The sequence below is a fragment of the Polypterus senegalus genome, chromosome 15 (assembly GCF_016835505.1).
Source record: "Polypterus senegalus isolate Bchr_013 chromosome 15, ASM1683550v1, whole genome shotgun sequence".
Taxonomy (NCBI): domain Eukaryota; kingdom Metazoa; phylum Chordata; class Cladistia; order Polypteriformes; family Polypteridae; genus Polypterus; species Polypterus senegalus.
This window is the reverse complement of record NC_053168.1, coordinates 122,487,154-122,506,705: the sequence shown is the minus strand read 5'-3', so window position 1 is coordinate 122,506,705 and position 19,552 is coordinate 122,487,154. Positions and strand designations below refer to the sequence as shown.

General features: G+C 42.9%; 1 pseudogene; it reads left to right on the top strand.

Annotated features, from left to right (window-relative positions):
• The first annotated feature begins 9,438 nt into the window (after window positions 1-9,438).
• LOC120515719 lies at window positions 9,439-9,931 on the top strand (annotated as a pseudogene).
• Window positions 9,932-19,552: the final 9,621 nt, after the last annotated feature.

Sequence of the window (19,552 nt, the reverse complement as noted above, 5' to 3'; positions counted from 1 at the left end):
ATATGATACTGCCAGCACTGTCCTTCGCAGTGGGCACGGTGTGTCACTGATGACGTGCTGTGATTGGCTTACACCAGGGGTGTCCAAATCCAGTCCTGGTGGGCCACAGTGGCTGCAGGTTTTCATTCTATCAATCTTCTTGATTAACTTGTTTTGCCTTAGTTTTAATTGACGTGACTAAGACCCCTTAATTGTTTCTTTTTCCTTAGTAAGCAGACAAACAATAATGAGACACAAAGCAAGCCGCCTCATTTAAAATTAGTTTAGCAAGAGCAAGGAGATACCCATCTTAAGGGTAAATCTCACAAAAACAGAAAGCTTTTCTTCTCACAGGGAAGTATAGAGACTAGCATAGTGTGGTGGGCAGTAGGACTTTAGGGATCTTCACAGCTACACTTGATGTTGTTTTGGAAGAATTAAGTGGATAGAACTGGCGAGTTTTGTTGGGCTGAATGGCCTGCTGACATCCAGATTGTTCTAATGTTCCAGGCAAGAACAATAGATGTTCATAAAACTGCAGCTGCCGAAGCCCCCATGCAACAGTTGTTGTCTGTACAATTTCTCCAAGCTAAGCCACTGTTGCTTGTAACTTCTTCAGATTTCTTATGGGTTTCTCAGTGGCCTCCTTCAGTCGTCGTCGTCTTGCATGATCACTCAGCTTGGGTGAACATCCTGCCCCAGACAGATCTATGGCTCTGCCATGCTCTTCCCATTTCTTCCTGATTGATTTGTGTTTTGTGGATTTGGAGAAGGTATTCGACTGTGTCCCTCGAAGCATCCTGTGGGGTGTGCTCCAAAAAGTACGGGGTACAAGGTTTGTTGTTACGAGCCATCCAGTCCCTGTACAGGAGGAGCAGGAGCTTGGTCCGAATTGCCGGTAATAAGTTGGACTCGACTCCTGTTGAGGTTGGACTCCGCCAAGGCTCCCCTTTGTCACCGATTCTGTTCATAAGTTATATGGATAGAATTTCTTGCCGCAGCCAGGGAGGGGAGGGGATCTTGTTCGGTGACCTCAGAATCTCGTCTCTGCTAGTTGCAGATGACATGGTTCTGTTGGCTTCATCGGACAGTGACCTCCAGCTCTCACTGGAGCGGTTCGCAGCCGAGTGCGAAGCAGCGGGATGAGAGTCAGCACCTCTAAATCTGAGGCCATGGTTCTCAGCCGGAAAAGGGTGGAATGCTCTCTCCGGGTTGGGAGCACAGTACTGCCTCAAGTGGAGGAGTTTAAGTATCTCGGGGACTTGTTCACAAGTGAGGGAAGAATGGAGCGGGAGGTTGACAGATGGATCGGTGTGGCATCCATAGTAATGCGGGCTCTGCAAAGGTCCGTCGTGGTGAAGAGAGAGCTGAGCCAAAAGGCGAGGCTGTCGATTTACCAGTCGATCTACGCTCCTACCCTCACCTATGGCCACAAACTTTGGGTAGTGACCAAAGGAGCAAGATCGCGGATACAAGCGGCCAAAATGAGTTTTCTCCGCAGGGTGGCTGGACTTTCCCTTAGAGATAGGGTGAGGAGTTCAGTTATCCGGGAGAGACTCGGAGTAGAGTTGCTGCTCCTCCGCAATGAGAGGAGTCAGTTGAGGTGGTTCGGGCATCTGGTTATGATGCCTCCCTGGGCGGTGTTCTGGGCATGCCCCACTGGGAGAAGGCCACAGGGCAGACCCAGGACATTCTGGAGGGATTATATCTCCCGGCTGGCCCTGGAACGCCTCGGGGTCCTACCAGAGGAGCTGGAGAAGGTGGCCAGGGAGAGGGATGCCTGGGCTTCCCTGCTTAGGCTGCTGCCCCCGCGACCCGACTTCGGATAAGCGGTGTATAATGGATGGATGGATGGATGATTTGCAGTAACTTGGACTCCAAGGGTAATTCAGTGATTTGGATATTTTCTCGTCACCATCCCCCGACTGTGCTTTTCAATCAGTTTCTCATGACGTTACTTTGGAGTGTTCTTTGGTCTTCATTGTGTAGGTTAGGGCACCATACTGACTCAACACAAGTTGGCCCTTTCATATTTAGGTCCACTTAAACTACAAGGAAGAGTCAAGCTAAAGTTATAAAATGGGATTTATCAGAAAATGGAAGGAACTTTAACAAAACTGATCAGGTCATTTCTCAATGTGTGATGGACGGCCGGCAGCTCAGGCCGACACATCCAAGATGCTAGATGGTGTCTTCCCTGCAGCATGGAGGTGCCCCGGATTCCCGCAGGGCACCATGGGAGATGGAGTTCGGCTTCACAGCCCTGCTGGGTGCTGTGGGTGCAATCGTGGGACGCTGCAGGGAGATGCGGGGATTTTTATTTTTGCGGTAGCCCGGAAGTACTCCCAAGTCACAAGGACGGAGAAACAGAAGTACTTATGGGCTGAAGAAAAATATAAGTCTTTATCTGACCCGGAAGTGCTATGGAATCACATGGACAGAAGGACAGAAGCACTTCCGGGTCAAGGACTATTGAAAGAAATATTCGAGTCCCAGCAAGGGAGCTGGAGTTGGGTGGTAGAGTGACAGAGCTGCTGGGAGGAGAGGAGGATTGATTTATTGTTATTGTATTTGACTATTGATTTATTGTTTATGGTGGTGTTAGTGGTGTCTACTGTGGCACAATATCAAAAAAAAGAAATTAAAATATTTCTAAGTGCTTTTGCTTGGTGTCTTTGACGTTTTGTCTGTGGGGTTTGAGGAGCGACAGTGCCCTTTAGTGTCACATATGTCATCTGCACCCTTCTCAATGCCCTTGCGCCACCTGCGTGGATTACAACAGAATAAAAGGTTGTATCTCGTCCTCACCACCCCTCGTGCACCGCTTTCTTCACATCATCATCTGTTTTGAATCGACGACCACCCAGATGTTTTTTTAGTGGTCCAAAAAGGTGGAAATCAAATAAGGAGGATGTGGCAATACCTCAAACTTCAGTTTCTCCATACAATCATTAGTGCTCTTAGCAGTGTGTCATTGTCTTGCAGCAAAAGGACCCCTTGAGACAGCGGTCCCCACCACTTGGATCAAATAACAGGCTTCACATTGGGCTCTAGCAAATCACAGTATCTTTGCACTAGTGACTGCAGTACCCCTGTAGTATTTGACAATAACTTGGGTGCATGAGTGGTTGTGAGGACAAGACAAAACCTTTTATTCTGCTGGCACTTGCAGGCAGGTGGTGCAAGTGCATTGAGAAGGTTAAGGCTACACTGAGAAATGACAGCATCAGTTTTGTTAAGGTTTGTTCAATTTTCTGATAAATCCCATTTTCTAACATTAGCTTGACTCCCCCTTGTAGAATCACGTGAAACCCCAGATTCAACCGTGACTTTTATACTCACAAAAACTACTGTAGATATAAATGGGGATGTGGGCCAGCAGCCTGGCAGCACTGGGTACAAGCAGGAACCAATTCTAGATCTGTTGAACTCCATAAGAGGCGATATTTACTGATACACTCACCCACGGACCCCCACACTGGCTTGGCTTTCCTACTAGTCTGCACGTGTTTAGGAGATGGAACAAAACCTGGAATATCCAGATACGGAAAGTGTGCACATTTCATGCAGATGGCATTTTTAATAATGTAAATATATTCAGTGGTGTTCCATTTACTTTGCTTTTAAGATAATGAAAGAATATTTCATTGCTAAGACGCAGATTGGACAAGGAGCTTCATTATAATCTGGTCCCAGAGATGGACCTGCTTAGTCATTTGACACCTCAGCCTCTCAATTTTGGACCCTTGCCCAGACAGACCTTTTGTGGCTCATTGTTAACATGTCTGAGGAGGAGGAGGAGGAGGAGGAGGATGTATAGCCAGCTGGCTCATATCTGTTGGACCACCTTTTATTCTAAAGCACTCCACGCCTAAATGGGATTTGTTTTTCTTTTTGCCCCCCCCTTTTTTGCCACTAAGTCGTGTCCTTGTACCGTCTATACTCGTGCTACCTGTTTGTACTTTGATGTATATTTAATGTTTGACTGTTTGATAGTGTTAGGACTCTCAGTCAGAGCCACGTAATAAAGTCAACAGGGCTGCCTTATTTACACTTATGCTCAGATATTTTCAATTTCATACAAGTAAATTAATTTTTGAAAACTCAAATCTGCTTTATTTTTAGCCTTGAAGTGCAGCAATCCTATGTTTCGACGTCTTTCCTGGCCCCAAATCTCTCTTCAGTCACTGATTATTTTAATTTTGCAGGCTGAGAAAGTCAGAGATTTTACTGTATATTCTTCTGGCACAGTGCAACATGATAGGCTTGTGTTTTTGTTTTTAATGTTTTATTTTTTGTCATCGTCGTAATTTACCCCAAACCTTCGGGTTTCTCCTCTGTTTATTTGATATTAGCTGTCCACACATTGTGACAGATAGGGGGCGATATCGCTCCCTTGAACCCCTGTCCAAGACTCCAGAAACCTGGAAAAGTCCAAATGTTGACTTTATTTATCTTCCACAGTGCACAAAGCACCCTCTCCTCCACTATACTCATATACAAATCAATCACAAATACAATAAACAATCCTCCACTCCCAGACGCGTTGCCACCCTTCCACTAAGCTCAGCTCGTCGACTGGGAGCTCCCACAATCCTTTTATTGTCCCTGACCCGGAAGTTTTCCAATCTCCAGACCATGTGATCTTCTATCACTTCCGGGTCAGATAAAAAGTCCTTTTCTTCACCCCGGAAGCACGTCATTCCCCTTGTCCATGTGACTCGGACGTACTTCAGAGGCGTAGGGTAAATAATCGTTGTTCCTCCCTGCAGCATCAACTAGTGGCCCCCATGGTATCCAGCAGGGCGGTGTATAAAAACTCCAATGTCCATGATGCCCTGCTGGTCTTCGGGGAACCTCCATACTGCAGGTAGGGCTCCACCTGGTGGCTTGGGGTTATTGGCTGGGATAAACGGCCGGCAATACACCACACCATGTAGTAGTGAAAGAGGACAAACTTTAAAAATCAATTAAACAAAATGTAATTCTGGCCAAGCAGAAGGCAGGTACATTCCAACGTCAAATGTTGCCACTAACAGGAGGGCGTTCCCCATGTGGTGAGAAAAGCATGTGGCCGTGATATCTCTGGCAATCAGCAGCTACCCTCTGAAACACTCTCTCTCAAAAATGTCAAACGTTACTCCTTAACAATCCATCGATTATAATGTCTGTTGAACAACTAGCTAAGTGGAGGCAAGGTACACTCCAACGTGTAGCGAGAGGTTGACCGAGTTGAATGGAGGCTGGTGTATGAGTGAGGAGGGCCCTACCTGGCTCCCTACTCTCGAGGCCGTGCTTCACCCTCCCTTTGGCTCGCAGCCTCTCTCTCGGATTTGCACAAATAAATTGTTACCGCAAGTGACCTATGAAACTTAGCACGATGAGAGAAGCTGCAAAATCAACTGGAATGTCCAAGCAAATTATAGAAAAAAAACGATCTAAATCTGTTAAGTAGTTTTCTCGTGAAAAACAGACAGACATTGGATTTTATATATACACCAGTAACGGCGCACTCCACGATAACGTGCAGTGAATACACTTGACTTGAGCATTCATAGTTTTCATCCTCTTTCTCTGCATGTTTACTATTTGTTTGCTCAGATGTTGATGCTCTTGCTGCTTTCTGAGCGGCTCTTCTTTTCTCCACCCTAGCAGCCCGTTGCTTCTCTTCTGTTGTCGCCATTGTTTCGCATTAAACCTATTAAGTCAGTGTTTGTGTTGCAATTACTTAGTACGTTTTCCTGAATTTTTTACTTAAACTGGCACTTACAGTTAGGTCCATAAAAATTTGGACAAAGACAACCTTTTTCTAATTTTGGTTCTGTACATTACCACAATGAATTTTAAATGAAATAACTCAGGTGCAGTTGAAGTGCTGACTTTCAGCTTTAATTCAGTGGGTTGAACAAAATGATTGCATAAAAATGTGAGGCAACTAAAGCATTTTTTTTAACACAATCTCTTCATTTCAGGGGCTCAAAAGTAATTGGACAAATTAAATAACTGGAAATAAAATGTTCATTTCTAATACTTGGTTGAAAACCCTTTGCTGGCAATGACAGCCTGAAGTCTTGAACTCATGGACATCACCAGATGCTGGGTTTCCTCCGTTTTAATGCTCTGCCAGGCCTTTACTGCAGCGGCTTTCAGTTGCTGTTTGTTTGTGGGCCTTTCTGTCTGAAGTTTAGTCTTCAACAAGTGAAATGCATGCTCAATTGGGTTAAGATCAGGTGACTGACTTGGCCATTCAAGAATTTTCCACTTCTTTGCTTTAATAAACTCCTGGGTTGCTTTGGCTGTATGTTTTGTGTCATTGTCCATCTGTATCATGAAACGCCAATCAATTTGACTGCATTTAGCTGGATTTGAGCAGACAGTATGTCTCTGAACACCTCAGAATTCATTCGGCTGCTTCTGTCCTGTGTCACATCATCAATAAACACTAGTGTCCCAGTGCCACTGGCAGCCATGCATGCCCAAGCCATCACACTGCCTCCACCGTGTTTTACAGATGATGTGGTATGCTTTGGATAATGAGCTGTTCCACGCCTTCTCCATACTTTTTTCTTGCCATCATTCTGGTAGAGGTTGATCTTGGTTTCATCTGTCCAAAGAATGTTTTTCCAGAACTGTGCTGGCTTTTTAGATGTTCTTTAGCAAAGTCCAATCTAGCCTTTCTATTCTTGAGGCTTATGAGTGGCTTGCACCTTGCAGTGCACCCTCTGTATTTTACTTTCATGCAGTCTTCTCTTTATGGTAGACTTGGATATCGATCGCCCCCCCTGGAGAGTGTTGTTCACTTGGTTGGCTGTTGTGAAGGGGTTTCTCTTCACCATGGAAATGATTCTGCGATCATCCACCACTGTTGTCTTCTGTGGACGTCCAGGTCTTTTTGCTTGCTGAGTTCACCAGTGCTTGCTTTCTTTCTCAGGATGTACCAAACTGTAGATTTTGCCACTCATAATATTGTAGCAATTTCTCAGATGGGTTCTTTCTGTTTTCGCAGCTTAAGGATGGCTTCTTTCACCTGCATGGAGAGCTCCTTTGACCGCATGTTGTCTGTTCACAGCAAAATATTCCACATGCAAGCACCACACCTCAAATCAACTCCAGGCCTTTTATCTGCTTAATTGATAAGACATAACGACGGACTTGAACACACCTGCCCATGAAATAGCCTTTGAGTCAATTGTCCAATTACTTTTGAGCCCCTGAAATGAAGGGATTGTGTTAAAAAATGCTTTAGTTGCCTCACATTTTTATGCAATCGTTTTGTTCAACCCACTGAATTAAAGCTGAAAGTCTGCACTTCAACTGCATCTGAGTTGTTTCATTTAAAATTCATTGTGGTGATGTACTGAACCAAAATTAGAGAAAAGTTGCCTCTGTCCAAATATTTATGGACCGAACTGTAAGTCTTCAATCTGGCTCAAGAATGATTTAAGATATGAAGAGGTAGGGGAAGTGATGCCGAAGGTTGTAGGAATGAGAATGGTGCCCGCTGCCAAGAGTTGGTTCTACAATAAAATAAAATAAAAATAAAAAGAGGAAAAGCCTTGGAGGTCAATCATCACCCCAAAAGTGTTTAGTAGAGGTCGCGTAGTACATGTGTACCAAATTTCAGGTCAATAGTTCAAACGGTTTGCAAGCTACAGGTGATTTAAAATCCTGGACAGGCAAATGGACAGCCACGGTAACGTTTTATATAAGAAGACCAGTAACAGCGTACTGCATGATAACGTGTAGTGAATACACTTGACTTATAGTTTTCATCCTCTTTCCCTGTATGTTTACCATTCATTTGCTCAGAGGCTGATGCGTTTGCTACTTCCTGAGCAGCTCTTCTTTTCTCCACCCTAGCTGCCTGCTGCTTCTCTTCTTCCGTCAGCATCTTTTCGCGTTAAAACTGATTAAGTTAGTTTTTGTGTTGCAATTGCTTAGTATGTTTTTCTTCATTTTTCACTTAAGCTGGCACTTAAATCATTCTTGAGGCAAATTGAGGACTTAAGACATGAAGAGGTAGGTGACCGCGAAGGTGGTAGGGAATGAGAACGGTGCACATACGCATGCGCCGCACTGCCTCCCTGTTGCGCACTGCTGAGAGTTGATTCTACAGCAAAATAAAATAAAAATATAACAAGCAATAAAATCATCACCCCGAAAGCGGTTAGTAGACGTCATGTAGTATATGTGTAAAAAAATTCAGGTCAGTTCAATAGTTCAAACGGTTTGCAAGCTACAGGTGATTTAAAATCCTGGACAGGCAAATGGACAGCCACGGCAGTATAAGAAGATAGTGAAGGCATAACGCCTAAGCAAAATAGATCAAGTGTTGAGGGAAGTCCCCGTATAACGTTAGCGGATCTGAGGAATCATTAAAGACTGATAATGTGGTCAAAGATGAGTAATACAGACATTTGACAATCAAAACAATGCTTTTGTGGGTCTTTTATGTATACATGGCAGGGAATGATTAGCAAACAGGAAACAGAACTGAATCTTGATGGAGGTGACCTTGATGGTGAGAGGGAAATCCATCCATCCATCCATTTTCTAACCCGCTGAATCCGAATAGGGTCACGGGGGTCTGCTGGAGCCTATCCCAGCCAACACAGGGCACAAGGCAGGAACCAATCCTGGGCAGGGTGCCAACCCACCGCAGGACACACACAAACACACCCACACACCAAGCACACCCTAGGGCCAATTTAGAATCGCCAATCCACCTAACCTGCATGTCTTTGGATTGTGGGAGGAAACCGGAGCACCCGGAGGAAACCCACGCGAGACACGGGAGAACATGCAAACTCCACGCAGGGAGGACCGGGAAGCGAACCCGGGTCTCCTAACTGCGAGGCAGCAGCGCTACCACTGCACCACCGTGCCGCCCACGTGAGAGGGAAATGACATCATAATCTGGAGCCGAAAAATGAAGTCATCGGTAAGGGACGGGAAGTGAAGTCATCAACTGGAAGTGACATCTACATCCTTGGATGTGCAGTCCTCAGAGAGAGCTGGAACTGAATTTATCAAGTGGGCTTTATGTATGGTACTTTGCTTGAGCTTCTGTTTTACTGTTGAGGAAGGGGAAAAGGCATTAATGCTCTCTTCCAATTCCCCATCTTTCATTCTTTCGTGCTGAACTGGGCCTTTTGGCTGCCCCCCACTTATGAGTGTGTGACAATATATATAGATTTGAGGTTTTGCCTTAGACCCTTTCCCCACTGATTTCCTAAGAAAGTGCTTTAGCCCACAAAAGTTCTTTTTTAATTTTTTGAAAAAGTTAATCCTGCAAACGCCTGAATGATTATCCATGTTTTCCATGTACATCCCATAATCATTTCTTAATGATTAGTTCTCATTTCACAAGTGATTAAATGGAAGCCCCTGTCCTACACTGTCCACATTGTCTGACTTTGCTGGACGTTGATCATTTCAGTCATTTGAACAGCTCTCACAATGGCATCCCAGGCTCACCAGAACTTCCACAGCGAGTGTTAAGCCACCATCAACCACATGGTTAACATGGAGTTGACCGCCTCTTACACCTGCCTGTCAATGGCTCACTACTTTAGATGCGACAATGTGGCTTTGCAGAAATTCCTCAAAAAACAAAGTAATGAAGGGAACAAGCATGCAGAGGAGCTGATGAAATATCAGAGAAAAAGGGGCAAACACATCTCCTTTCAGGACATCAAGAAGCCAGAGAAGGATGAGTAGGCTGTGGATGCTCTGAAGGCAGATAGAACCATCAACCAGGCTTTACTAGATCTTCATAAAATGGAATCTGACCATGGAGACTTCCTAAGAAGTCACTTTCTGTCTGAATGAAGAGGTGGAAATCATCAAGAAGATGGATGACTACATCACCAACGTGAATAAGATGGGAGCAACCAGCAGTGGGTTGCCAGAATGCTTGTCTGACAAACTCTCCCTGAATGACAGCAGTTAACCTAATTTTACAAAGAACTCAATAAACATTATGTTTGTAGCACAAGATTTGGCGTTGAGTCCTGATTTCTATTTAACGGTGTGCTAGAATGTGGCCTTTCCTATATACAGTGCATCTGGAAAGTATTCACAGCACATCCGTTTTTCCACATTTTGTTATGTTACAGCCTTATTCCAAAATGGATTAAAAATCTTTTTATTTCCTCAGAATTCTACATACAACAACCCATAATGACGTCAAAAAAGTTTACTTGAGATTTTTGCAAATTTATTAAAAATAAAAAAACTGAGAAATCACATGTACATAAGTATTCACAGCCTTTGCTCAATACTTTGTCGATGCACCTTTGGCAGCAATTACAGCCTCAAGTCTTTTTAAATATGATGCCACAAGCTTGGCACACCTATCCTTGGCCAGTTTTGCCCATTCCTCTTTGCAGCACCTCTCAAGCTCCATCAGGTTGGATGGGAAGCGTCGGGGGACAGCCATTTTAAGATCTCTCCAGAGATGTCTGGGCTCTGGTTAGGCCACTCAAGGACATTCACAGAGTTGTCCTGAAGCCACTCCTTTGATAGCTTGGCTGTGTGCTTAGGGTCGTTGTCCTGCTGAAAGATGAACCGTCGCCCCAGTCTGAGGTCAAGAGCGCTCTGGAGCAGGTGTTCATCCAGGATGTCTCTTTACGTTGCTGCAGTCATCTTTCCTTTTATTCTGACTAGTCTCCCAGTTCCTGCCACTGAAAAACATCCTCACAGTATGATGCTGCCACCACCATGCTTCACTGCAGGGATGGTATTGGCCTGGTGATGAGCGGTGCCTGGTTTCCTTCAAACGTGACGCCTGGCGTTCATACCAAAGAGTTCGATTTTTGTCTCATCAGACCAGAAAATTTTGCTTCTCATGGTCTGAGAGTCCTTCAGGTGCCTTTTGGCAAACTCCAGGTGGGCTGCCATGTGCCTTTTACTAAGGAGTGGCTTCCGTCTGGCCACTCTACCATACAGGCCTGATTGGTGGATTGCTGCAGAGATGGATGTCCTTCTGGAAGGTTCTCCTCTCTCCACAGAGGACCTCTGGAGCTCTGACAGAGTGACCATCGGGTTCTTGGTCACTTCCCTGACTAAGGCCCTTCTCTCCCGATCGCTCAGTTTAGATGGCCAGCCAGCTCTAGGAAGAGTCCTGGTGGTTTCGAACTTCTTCCACTTATGGATGACGGAGGCCACTGTACTCATTGGGACCTTCAAAGCAGCAGAAATTTCTCTGTAACCTTCCCCAGATTTGTGCCTCGAGACAATCCTGTCTCCGAGGTCTATAGACAATTCCTTTGACTTCATGCTTGGTTTGTGCTCTGACATGAACTGTCAACTGTGGGAACTTCTATAGACAGGCGTGTGCCTTTCCAAATCATGTCCAATCAACTGAATTTACCACAAGTGGACTCCAATTAAGGTGCAGAAACATCTCAAGGATGATCAGGGAAAACAGGATGGACCGGAGCTCAATTTGGAGCTTCATGGCAAAGGCTGTGAATACTTATGTACATGTGATTTCTCAGTTTTTTTATTATTAATAAATTTGTAAAAATCTCAAGTAAACTGTTTTCACGTTGTCATTATGGGGTGTTGTGTGTAGAATTCTGAGGAAAAAAAAGAATTTAATCCATTTTGGAATAAGGCTGTAACATAACAAAATGTGGAAAACGTGATGCGCTGTGAATACTTTCCAGATGCACTGTACTGCACTGAGATTTGCTTATTTTGTTATTACAATAAACATGTTCAAGATTTCATAAATCTGCTTAACAGCTTAAAGAGCATTTGTTCAGTTATTGGTAACTTAAATGTACAGCGGAGCAGGGAAACGGGAAATTTTCAATTGATATTCAATGCACGAATAAACACATTACAGAATACATTTAATGATGAAATGTATTGTACAGGATATGCAATTAATGATAGTAATCGATATTCATTCAATATTCAATTTATGTTTTCTCCGTACACGACGTAACATATCAAGAGGAATGCCAGCCATTTCTTCTTCAATTCTCCTTTTTAGTTCATCAATATTTGCAGGACGTGTGTGGTACACTTGGCTTTTAAGATGTCCCAACATAAAAAAATCACAGTGAGATATGGGGATCTTGGAGGCCATGGATTGTCACTGTTGTGTGAAATGATGCGCCTTCTAAACAATAGTCAAATAGCTGCCATCAATTGTTGGGCGGTATTTTGAAGTGGCTCCGCCTGAGGACTTCTTTTTTAAGGCTGAACCCAAAATTTGAAATTATGCACCCATGTTGCAGATGGGACATAATCATGACATCTTAACTGGCAATGACGCAGAAATTCCCTTTGTACAGCAGTTACGCTATCACCGTTCTTATAAAAGGTGTTCACAGGGAATGCTCTTTGCGCACCACCCCAATCCTCCATTATAACTAATGGCAAGGAGTTCTAAACGAGGTCACATTGGTCCCAATCAACTGCCAACGTCCTAGATTCGTCAACACCTAGTTCCAAAAATTCCCATTTCCCTGTCCCACCCTGTATATACTCTGCTGCAAACTGTTGGAAATAAAGTAACATGAATTTGCTTCTGGAGAGGGGTTGGGTCAGATCTGCTGCTTTCAGTAATACTGCCATGTGAGAATCTTAATTAACGTTTGAATTTGCAGTACTCAGCTATGAATTACTACCTCTGGCATCCTTAATAAGGGCAGGATAACCCATGTAAAGGATTCAACGTTAAACCTCTGAATACCCTAACAATGGCTGAGACCAATCCTGCTCTCCGTTTCCCACACTACAAAGGCTAAACCTCTAGATTGCCCCAAGCAAAGGCCAAGCCGGGATCATAAAACACAGCCTGCTCCCTCTTCATCAACCTTTGAGAGGATTTTGAACAGATACACTGAACAGAGACTGGCACTAAACACCTTAACAAAGACCAAGAGCCTTCTACTGTTGGGATCACAGACCACTCAGCCTGCTCCCTCTTTGACACCTCTGAAAGGATTTAACCGGAATGAGCACAGCTCATTACATAACTGAACCTCTTAACACTTTTGGTCCTGGTTGGGATTCTACCAAATCTGGATTTGCTTCCGTTAGGTCAGATTATCTCAAGGCATAATATGAGCTACCACAGCTGTGCTGACGACACACAACTGTATTTATCAATAGCACCTGATGACCCTGACTCTCTTGTCTCACTGACCTCCAATGTCTTACTTGTGTTTCTGAATGGATGAGTAGTAATTTTCTCAAAATAAATAAGGAGAAATCGGAAATCTTAGTGATTAGTAAAAATAAATATAATCAGGGTATTAGAAATAAACTTGATCCATTAGGCTTGAAAGTAAAGACAGAGGTAAATAATTTAGGAGTAATTGTTGACTCTGACCTGAATTTTAAACCACATATTAATCAGATTACTAGGACAGCATTTTTTCACTTAAGAAATATAGCAAAAAATCGACCCCTTATAACTTTGGAAGATGCTGAAAAATTAGTTCTGTTTTTAGTCAACTAGATTACTGTAATGCACTCCTCTCAGGACTCCCCAAAAATGACATCAATCGGGTACAACTAGTGCAGAATGCAGCTACCAGAATCTTAACTAGGAAAAGAAAATCCGAGCACATCACACCAGTCTTAGCGCCACTACACTGGTTACCTGTGCCATTTAGAATTGACTTTAAAACACTGCTTAAGGTTTACAAGGCCTTAAATAATCTCGAACCATCCTATAGTTGGGAATGCCTTTCACCTTACACTCCAAATCGTAACCTTAGATCTTCAAAAGAGTGTCTGCTTAGAAATCCAGGAGCTAAACTTACAAGAAGTGGTGAGGCGGCCTTCTGCTGTTATGCAGCTAAAATCTGGAATAGCCTGCCAGACTAATACATTAGAGCACTTTAAAACACTGCTGAAAACACATTTCTTTAACATGAGTTTCTCATAGCTTCATCCTAGTTAATTCCTGATACTCTGTATATTCAATTAATTATCATTACTATTCATGGTGCCTCCGCAATCCATACTAACCCCTACTCGCTCTTCTGTTGTTTTTCCGGTTTTCTGGGGTGGCGATCTGCGCCACCACCACCTAATCAAAGCACCGTGATGTCCCTACATTGATGGATTAAAGACCAGAAGTCCACATGACAGTCATCATCAAGTCCTTCCATGAGAACCCTGAATACAATGAGGACTGATCATTTATGTTAGGTTGAATGCCTAGAAGGGGGCTGGGTGGTCTCGTGGCCTGGAACCCCTGCAGAGTTTATTTTTTCTCTCCAGCCATCTGTCCTCCCTGGCCATCGGACCTTACTTTTATTCTATGTTAATTAGTGTTCTCTTATTTTGTCTTTTTTTTCTTTTCTTCATCATGTAAAGCACTTTGAGCTACATTATTTGTATGAAAATGTGCTATAGAAATAAATGTTGATGTTGTTGTAGTTTTTTTTATAGTTTTAACAGTTCATTGGCAGTGTGTAAAATGATCAGTGTTGCAGTAATTATGACTCACTCTCCTTGCATGAAAAAAAATGTGTTCCATTAAAATTTCACATTTTCTTGGTGAATTATGACGTTTACTTAAAAAGTGCAGCAAAAAAGTATTTGCCGTCCAGGGATCCATTAACACCCAAGTATTTGGCAGTTTAAGGGCTAATATATATAAATGATTCAGATGGGAATACAGTATAAGCTGGTTAAGTTTGCAGACAATACCAAGCTCAGTGGATTGTCAGATAATCAAGAATCCGTTGAATCATCACAGAGGGACTTGGACAGCTGACAGACTTGGGCAGATTTGTGGCAGATGAAATTTAATTCCAGAAAATGTAAAGTAATACATGTAGGAATTAGAAATGTTAGGTATGATTACACAATGGGAGGTCTGAAAATCAGAAGTACGCCGAATGAGAAGGATTTAGGAGTCGCAGTGGACACGTCACTATCAACTGCCAGACAGTGTTCAGAAGGCTGTTAGGTTATATAGCGCCTTGATGTGTGCAGTACAAGTCCAAGCAGGTTCTGCTCAAGCTTTATAACACACTGGTGAGGCCTCATCTGGAGTTCTGTGTGCAGTTTTGGTCTCCAGGCTATAAAAAAGGACATAGCAGCACTAGTAATAGTCGTGAGAAGAGTGACTAGGCCGATTCCAGGGCTACAGGGGATGAATTATGAAGAAAGATTAAAAGAGCTGAGCCTTTACAGTTTAACTCGTTCAGGGCTGATGTCAACTTTTGTCAAAATTCAGGAGTAGAAGACGGTAATCAACTGTAAACTGCAACAAAACTCGCCCTTACATTTTAGTTCGACTCTCTTTGCTAGAAGGAAAGTTACATAGCTTTTTTGATTTAACCTCGATTCCCTATGCGTGCGTGAGTAGTGAAGAGCAAACAGCCTCTAAAATGGCACCGACATCTGGTGAGAGACCAAAGCAAATGTACAAGGCAAAATGCTCCATGGGCGTTTTACGTAATTTTGTTTAATAGGACTCTGACTTGTCAGACTCCGAGTTTGATGCAAGTGATCTGGAGATGGAGATCAAAAACGAAAGTGAGGTACCAGCATCATCTGATCAGTCCCCAGGTGATCGTGTTGCTGAACACTTTCGTGTAGCTGATGTGCCTACAGCAGTGTTTGTCTAGTAGGACCACCACGTATGATGACAAGAGGTACAAACCAGTTTGCGTCACACTGCGACCGCCACCACCACCCACCTGCTGTGCGAAGACAGGCAGGCAGCTGCCCACCATGCATTCTTGCTGACCATTGAGGTGCCCCCAACGCAGCCACTGCTGCCAGAGATGCTGAACATGCGCCAACAGCAGCCACAGCACATAGCAACTGACATTTTATGTTGACTTATGTGTGAAACCATTGCTTTGTGTGCTTTTCAGAAAACTCATTTCTTTGGAAAAAATATTCAGCCCTCAAAGAGTTAAGCAAAAGAAGATTAAGAAAAGACCTGACTGAAGTTTTTAAAATTATGAAAGGAATTAGTCCAGTGGACTGTTATTTTAAAAGGATTTCATCAAGAACACGGGGAACTTAAGGGTAAACTTCGTACAAACATTAGGATGTTTTTCTTTTCACAAATGGACTAAGTGACCAAGTAGTGTGGTAGACAATAGGACTTTAGGGACTTTCAAGACTAAACTTGATGATATTTTAAAGGAATTAAGTGGATCGTGAGCTTTGTTGGGCTGAATGGCCTGTTCTCATTTAGATTGTTCTTCTGTTCTAGTTATATTGTTGAAGTCCCTTAAAAGTGAAGGTGCTTGAAGTGAAAGGTGCTATAAAAAAACTGAATGTTTGAATGATAGAATTATATTTAAAAAGCCACCTAACAAGACAGCCTGGCTCTTAAATACGTGTTGCTCAGGAGTTTTGGGTGGCCTTGCTTGGTTTCCCTCAGCTAATATGAACAATGCAGTTCTGCTTTGCTTCAACTGTCGATCACTCTCTCTTTGAGCAAATGGCGTGAAGTTGATAATCATGTGGAAAACAATAAGACCTGCAAACAGGAAGGGACTGCATAATGGGGGAACTAAAGAGGTGGCAAAGAAAGTTCAGAAAGCTTCTGAGTATAGCATGCACAAATGAATAAACAAGAAGACACAGGCCGCGCTGTCAATGTATTGCTAATGTGATTGACGTGGCAGAGTGAGTCAGAAGAAAGGCAAACAGGAGTTATTGGAATTGAGCTCTGAGTATACGAGTTAGAAGGTGAAATGATGACCCAGAGAGGCCAAAAATAAATGAGACGTTAGCAGAAGATGTAATACGGGCTTGAAAGAGATGATTGCATGACTCCAACACTATAAACCTGCGCCAGTGAAGGATGAGGTTCATTCTGGTTATATTATATGAACTGCTTTGTGAAATGCTTGAGGACTGAGCTCACTCAGAACAATTTGTAAGGTGCTTTGTTATATTGTTATCCTAGCTATGCTACTTGCCTTCATCCATAAACTTTTGTAAGATAATGGGCCTCAGCTATAGGGTTGTCTATTAATCAGATGTACCAGAGGTGCATCTATGTGACTGTGGCTTTGGACCTCAAGGCTGATTTATTCTTCTGTGTCAAGCCCATTCAGTAGTTTAAACTTAGTCATGCCGTGCTGCAGCAACATACCTGGACGCTAGTTGGCAGTGCTTGTAGCATGTTACAAAAGTGGATCTTCTTCTTCTTCATCTTGTCCCACTTCTATGTGGGGTTGATGCGCTTGATCAACTTTTTCCAAGCAGCTCGGTCCTGCACCTCCTTGCCAGTCAATGATCCATTAAAATGCAGGCAGCTTTTGCCCTCTAGGATTACCGCTCGTCTTTTTAGAATTTTAGAACAATCTGGATGAGAACAGGCCATTCATCTCAACAAAGGCTCAACATCCTATCCACATAATTCCTCCAAAATAACATCAAGTTGAGTTTTGAAGATCTATAAAGTCCTACTGTCTACCACACTACTTGGTTACTTATTCCATGTGCCTGTGGTTCTCTGTGTAAAGAAAAACTTCCTAACGTTTGTGCAAAATTTACCATTAATAAGTTCCAACTGTGTCCCTGTGTTCTTGACAAACTTATTTTAAAGTCACCATCTTGATCCACTGGACTAATTGCCTTCATCATTTTAAACACTTCAGTCATGTCACCTCTTAATCTTCTTTTGCTTTTAATTGGAAATAATTCGTCCCCTGTAGCCCTGGAATCAGCCAAGTCACTCTTCTCTGGACTTTTTCCTCTTGCGACTGTCACACACATGGGAGACAACTAGAAGGAACAAAAGACGATAATTCCATGCCAAGCCAGTGGGTGACGGGGTGCAGTAAACCTCTCTCTTTTATTCCTGCAGACCATACATGGGAAACTCTGCCTGGATGATATCACATCCATTTCCGGGACCCGATGATGTCACTTCCGTTTCCGGGACCCGATGACGTCACTTCCGCCAACCTACCTTAAAAGGCTGACGACTGCCTGTTTTGGACTCAACCTGCACACCCTGTACTACCAATTTTCATTTCGTTGCAGCCTTATTCAAGTATATAGGTGGCGGCCCCAAACATTTCCTGTGTCAAGGCATTTCCTTTCACACTACACAGTTTCTTCCATAGGCGAACGTATTTGCCTCTTACATTTTTTTACTTTTTCATATATCTACCGAGCTGATTTTTCTCACCCTAAATTAGCAACTTTTTGATTATTTTTTGTAGTGTTGCAATGAGGCATTATAGAAATGTGAATATTTTATAATTTCTTTGACAAATCTTTTCTTGATCTGCTGCATGTTTATTTCAGAATAGAAGAAGACAAATGAAAACATGTTTCAGGAAATGCGTAGTTACCAAACTGGCCAATCAGAGTCATGGGGGTCTGTGTAGGATTCACATCAACATGATATGGTGTCAGGCTATGCTGTAGCTATGCCATAAGCTATTCAGGCTATGGTGTAGACTCAACACTGAAGTACGAATCGGCCTTCAGACTTCAGATGCTGAAATTGTAGGTTCCAATCCCACTACTTACAGAACAAAGCTTAAAAGAAGTGGTGAGGCGGCCTTCTGCTGCTATGCACCTAAAATCTGGAATAGCCTGCCAATAGGAATTCGCCAGGCTAATACAGTGGAGCACTTTAAAACACTGCTGAAAACACATTACTTTAACATGGCCTTTCTATAACTTCAATTTAATTTAATTTAACTTAATCCTGATACTCTGTATGTTCAATTTCCTTATAATAACTACTCATGGTGGCTCTAAAATCCGTACTGACCCCTACTCTCTTTTCTGTTTATTTTTCCGGTTTCTTTGTGGTGGTGGCCTGCGCCACCTCCACCTACTCAAAGCTTCATGATGCTACAACAACGATGGATGGATTTAAAGGCAGAAGTCTACGTGACCATCATCATCATCATCAAGCCCTTCCATGAGAACCCTAAATCCAAAGAGGACTGTTTCATTGATGTTAGGTAGAATGCCCAGAGGGGACTGGGTGGTCTCATGGTCTGGAATTCCTACAGATTTTATTTTTTCTCCAGCCGTCTGGAGTGTTTTTGCTTTTTCTGTCCCCCCCTGGCCATTGAACCTTACTCTTATTCGATGTTAATTAATGTTGATTTATTTTATTTTCTTATTGTGTCTTTTATTTTTCTATTCTTTATTATGTAAAGCACTTTGAGCTACTGTTTGTATGAAAATGTGCTATATAAATAAATGTTGTTGTTGTTGTTGTTGTTACTGACACCAGGTGACCATGAGCAGGTTACTTCACTTGCCTGTGATCCAACTGGAAAAACAAAAGACTAATTAACTGTATGTCAAATGTTGTAAGTCACCTTGGATACAGATATCTGAGGTGTCATACAGTCATAATATTAGGTCACTGGAGCTGCTTACTCTTAAACATGTGATACACATTTGCCTATAAGTGAAACATTCCTGCATTGGAACAATTCCTGCTTTTCCTAGCAACTTGCCATTTGTTGAAGGTGTCACATATGCACATAGGACACAATTTAAGGGCTTGGATAATTGTAATGATCCCCCGGAAAGCCAGAGGGCATTATTGACTAATACCTTTTCTTTTTCTGTCTGGACCTGAAGACTGGAC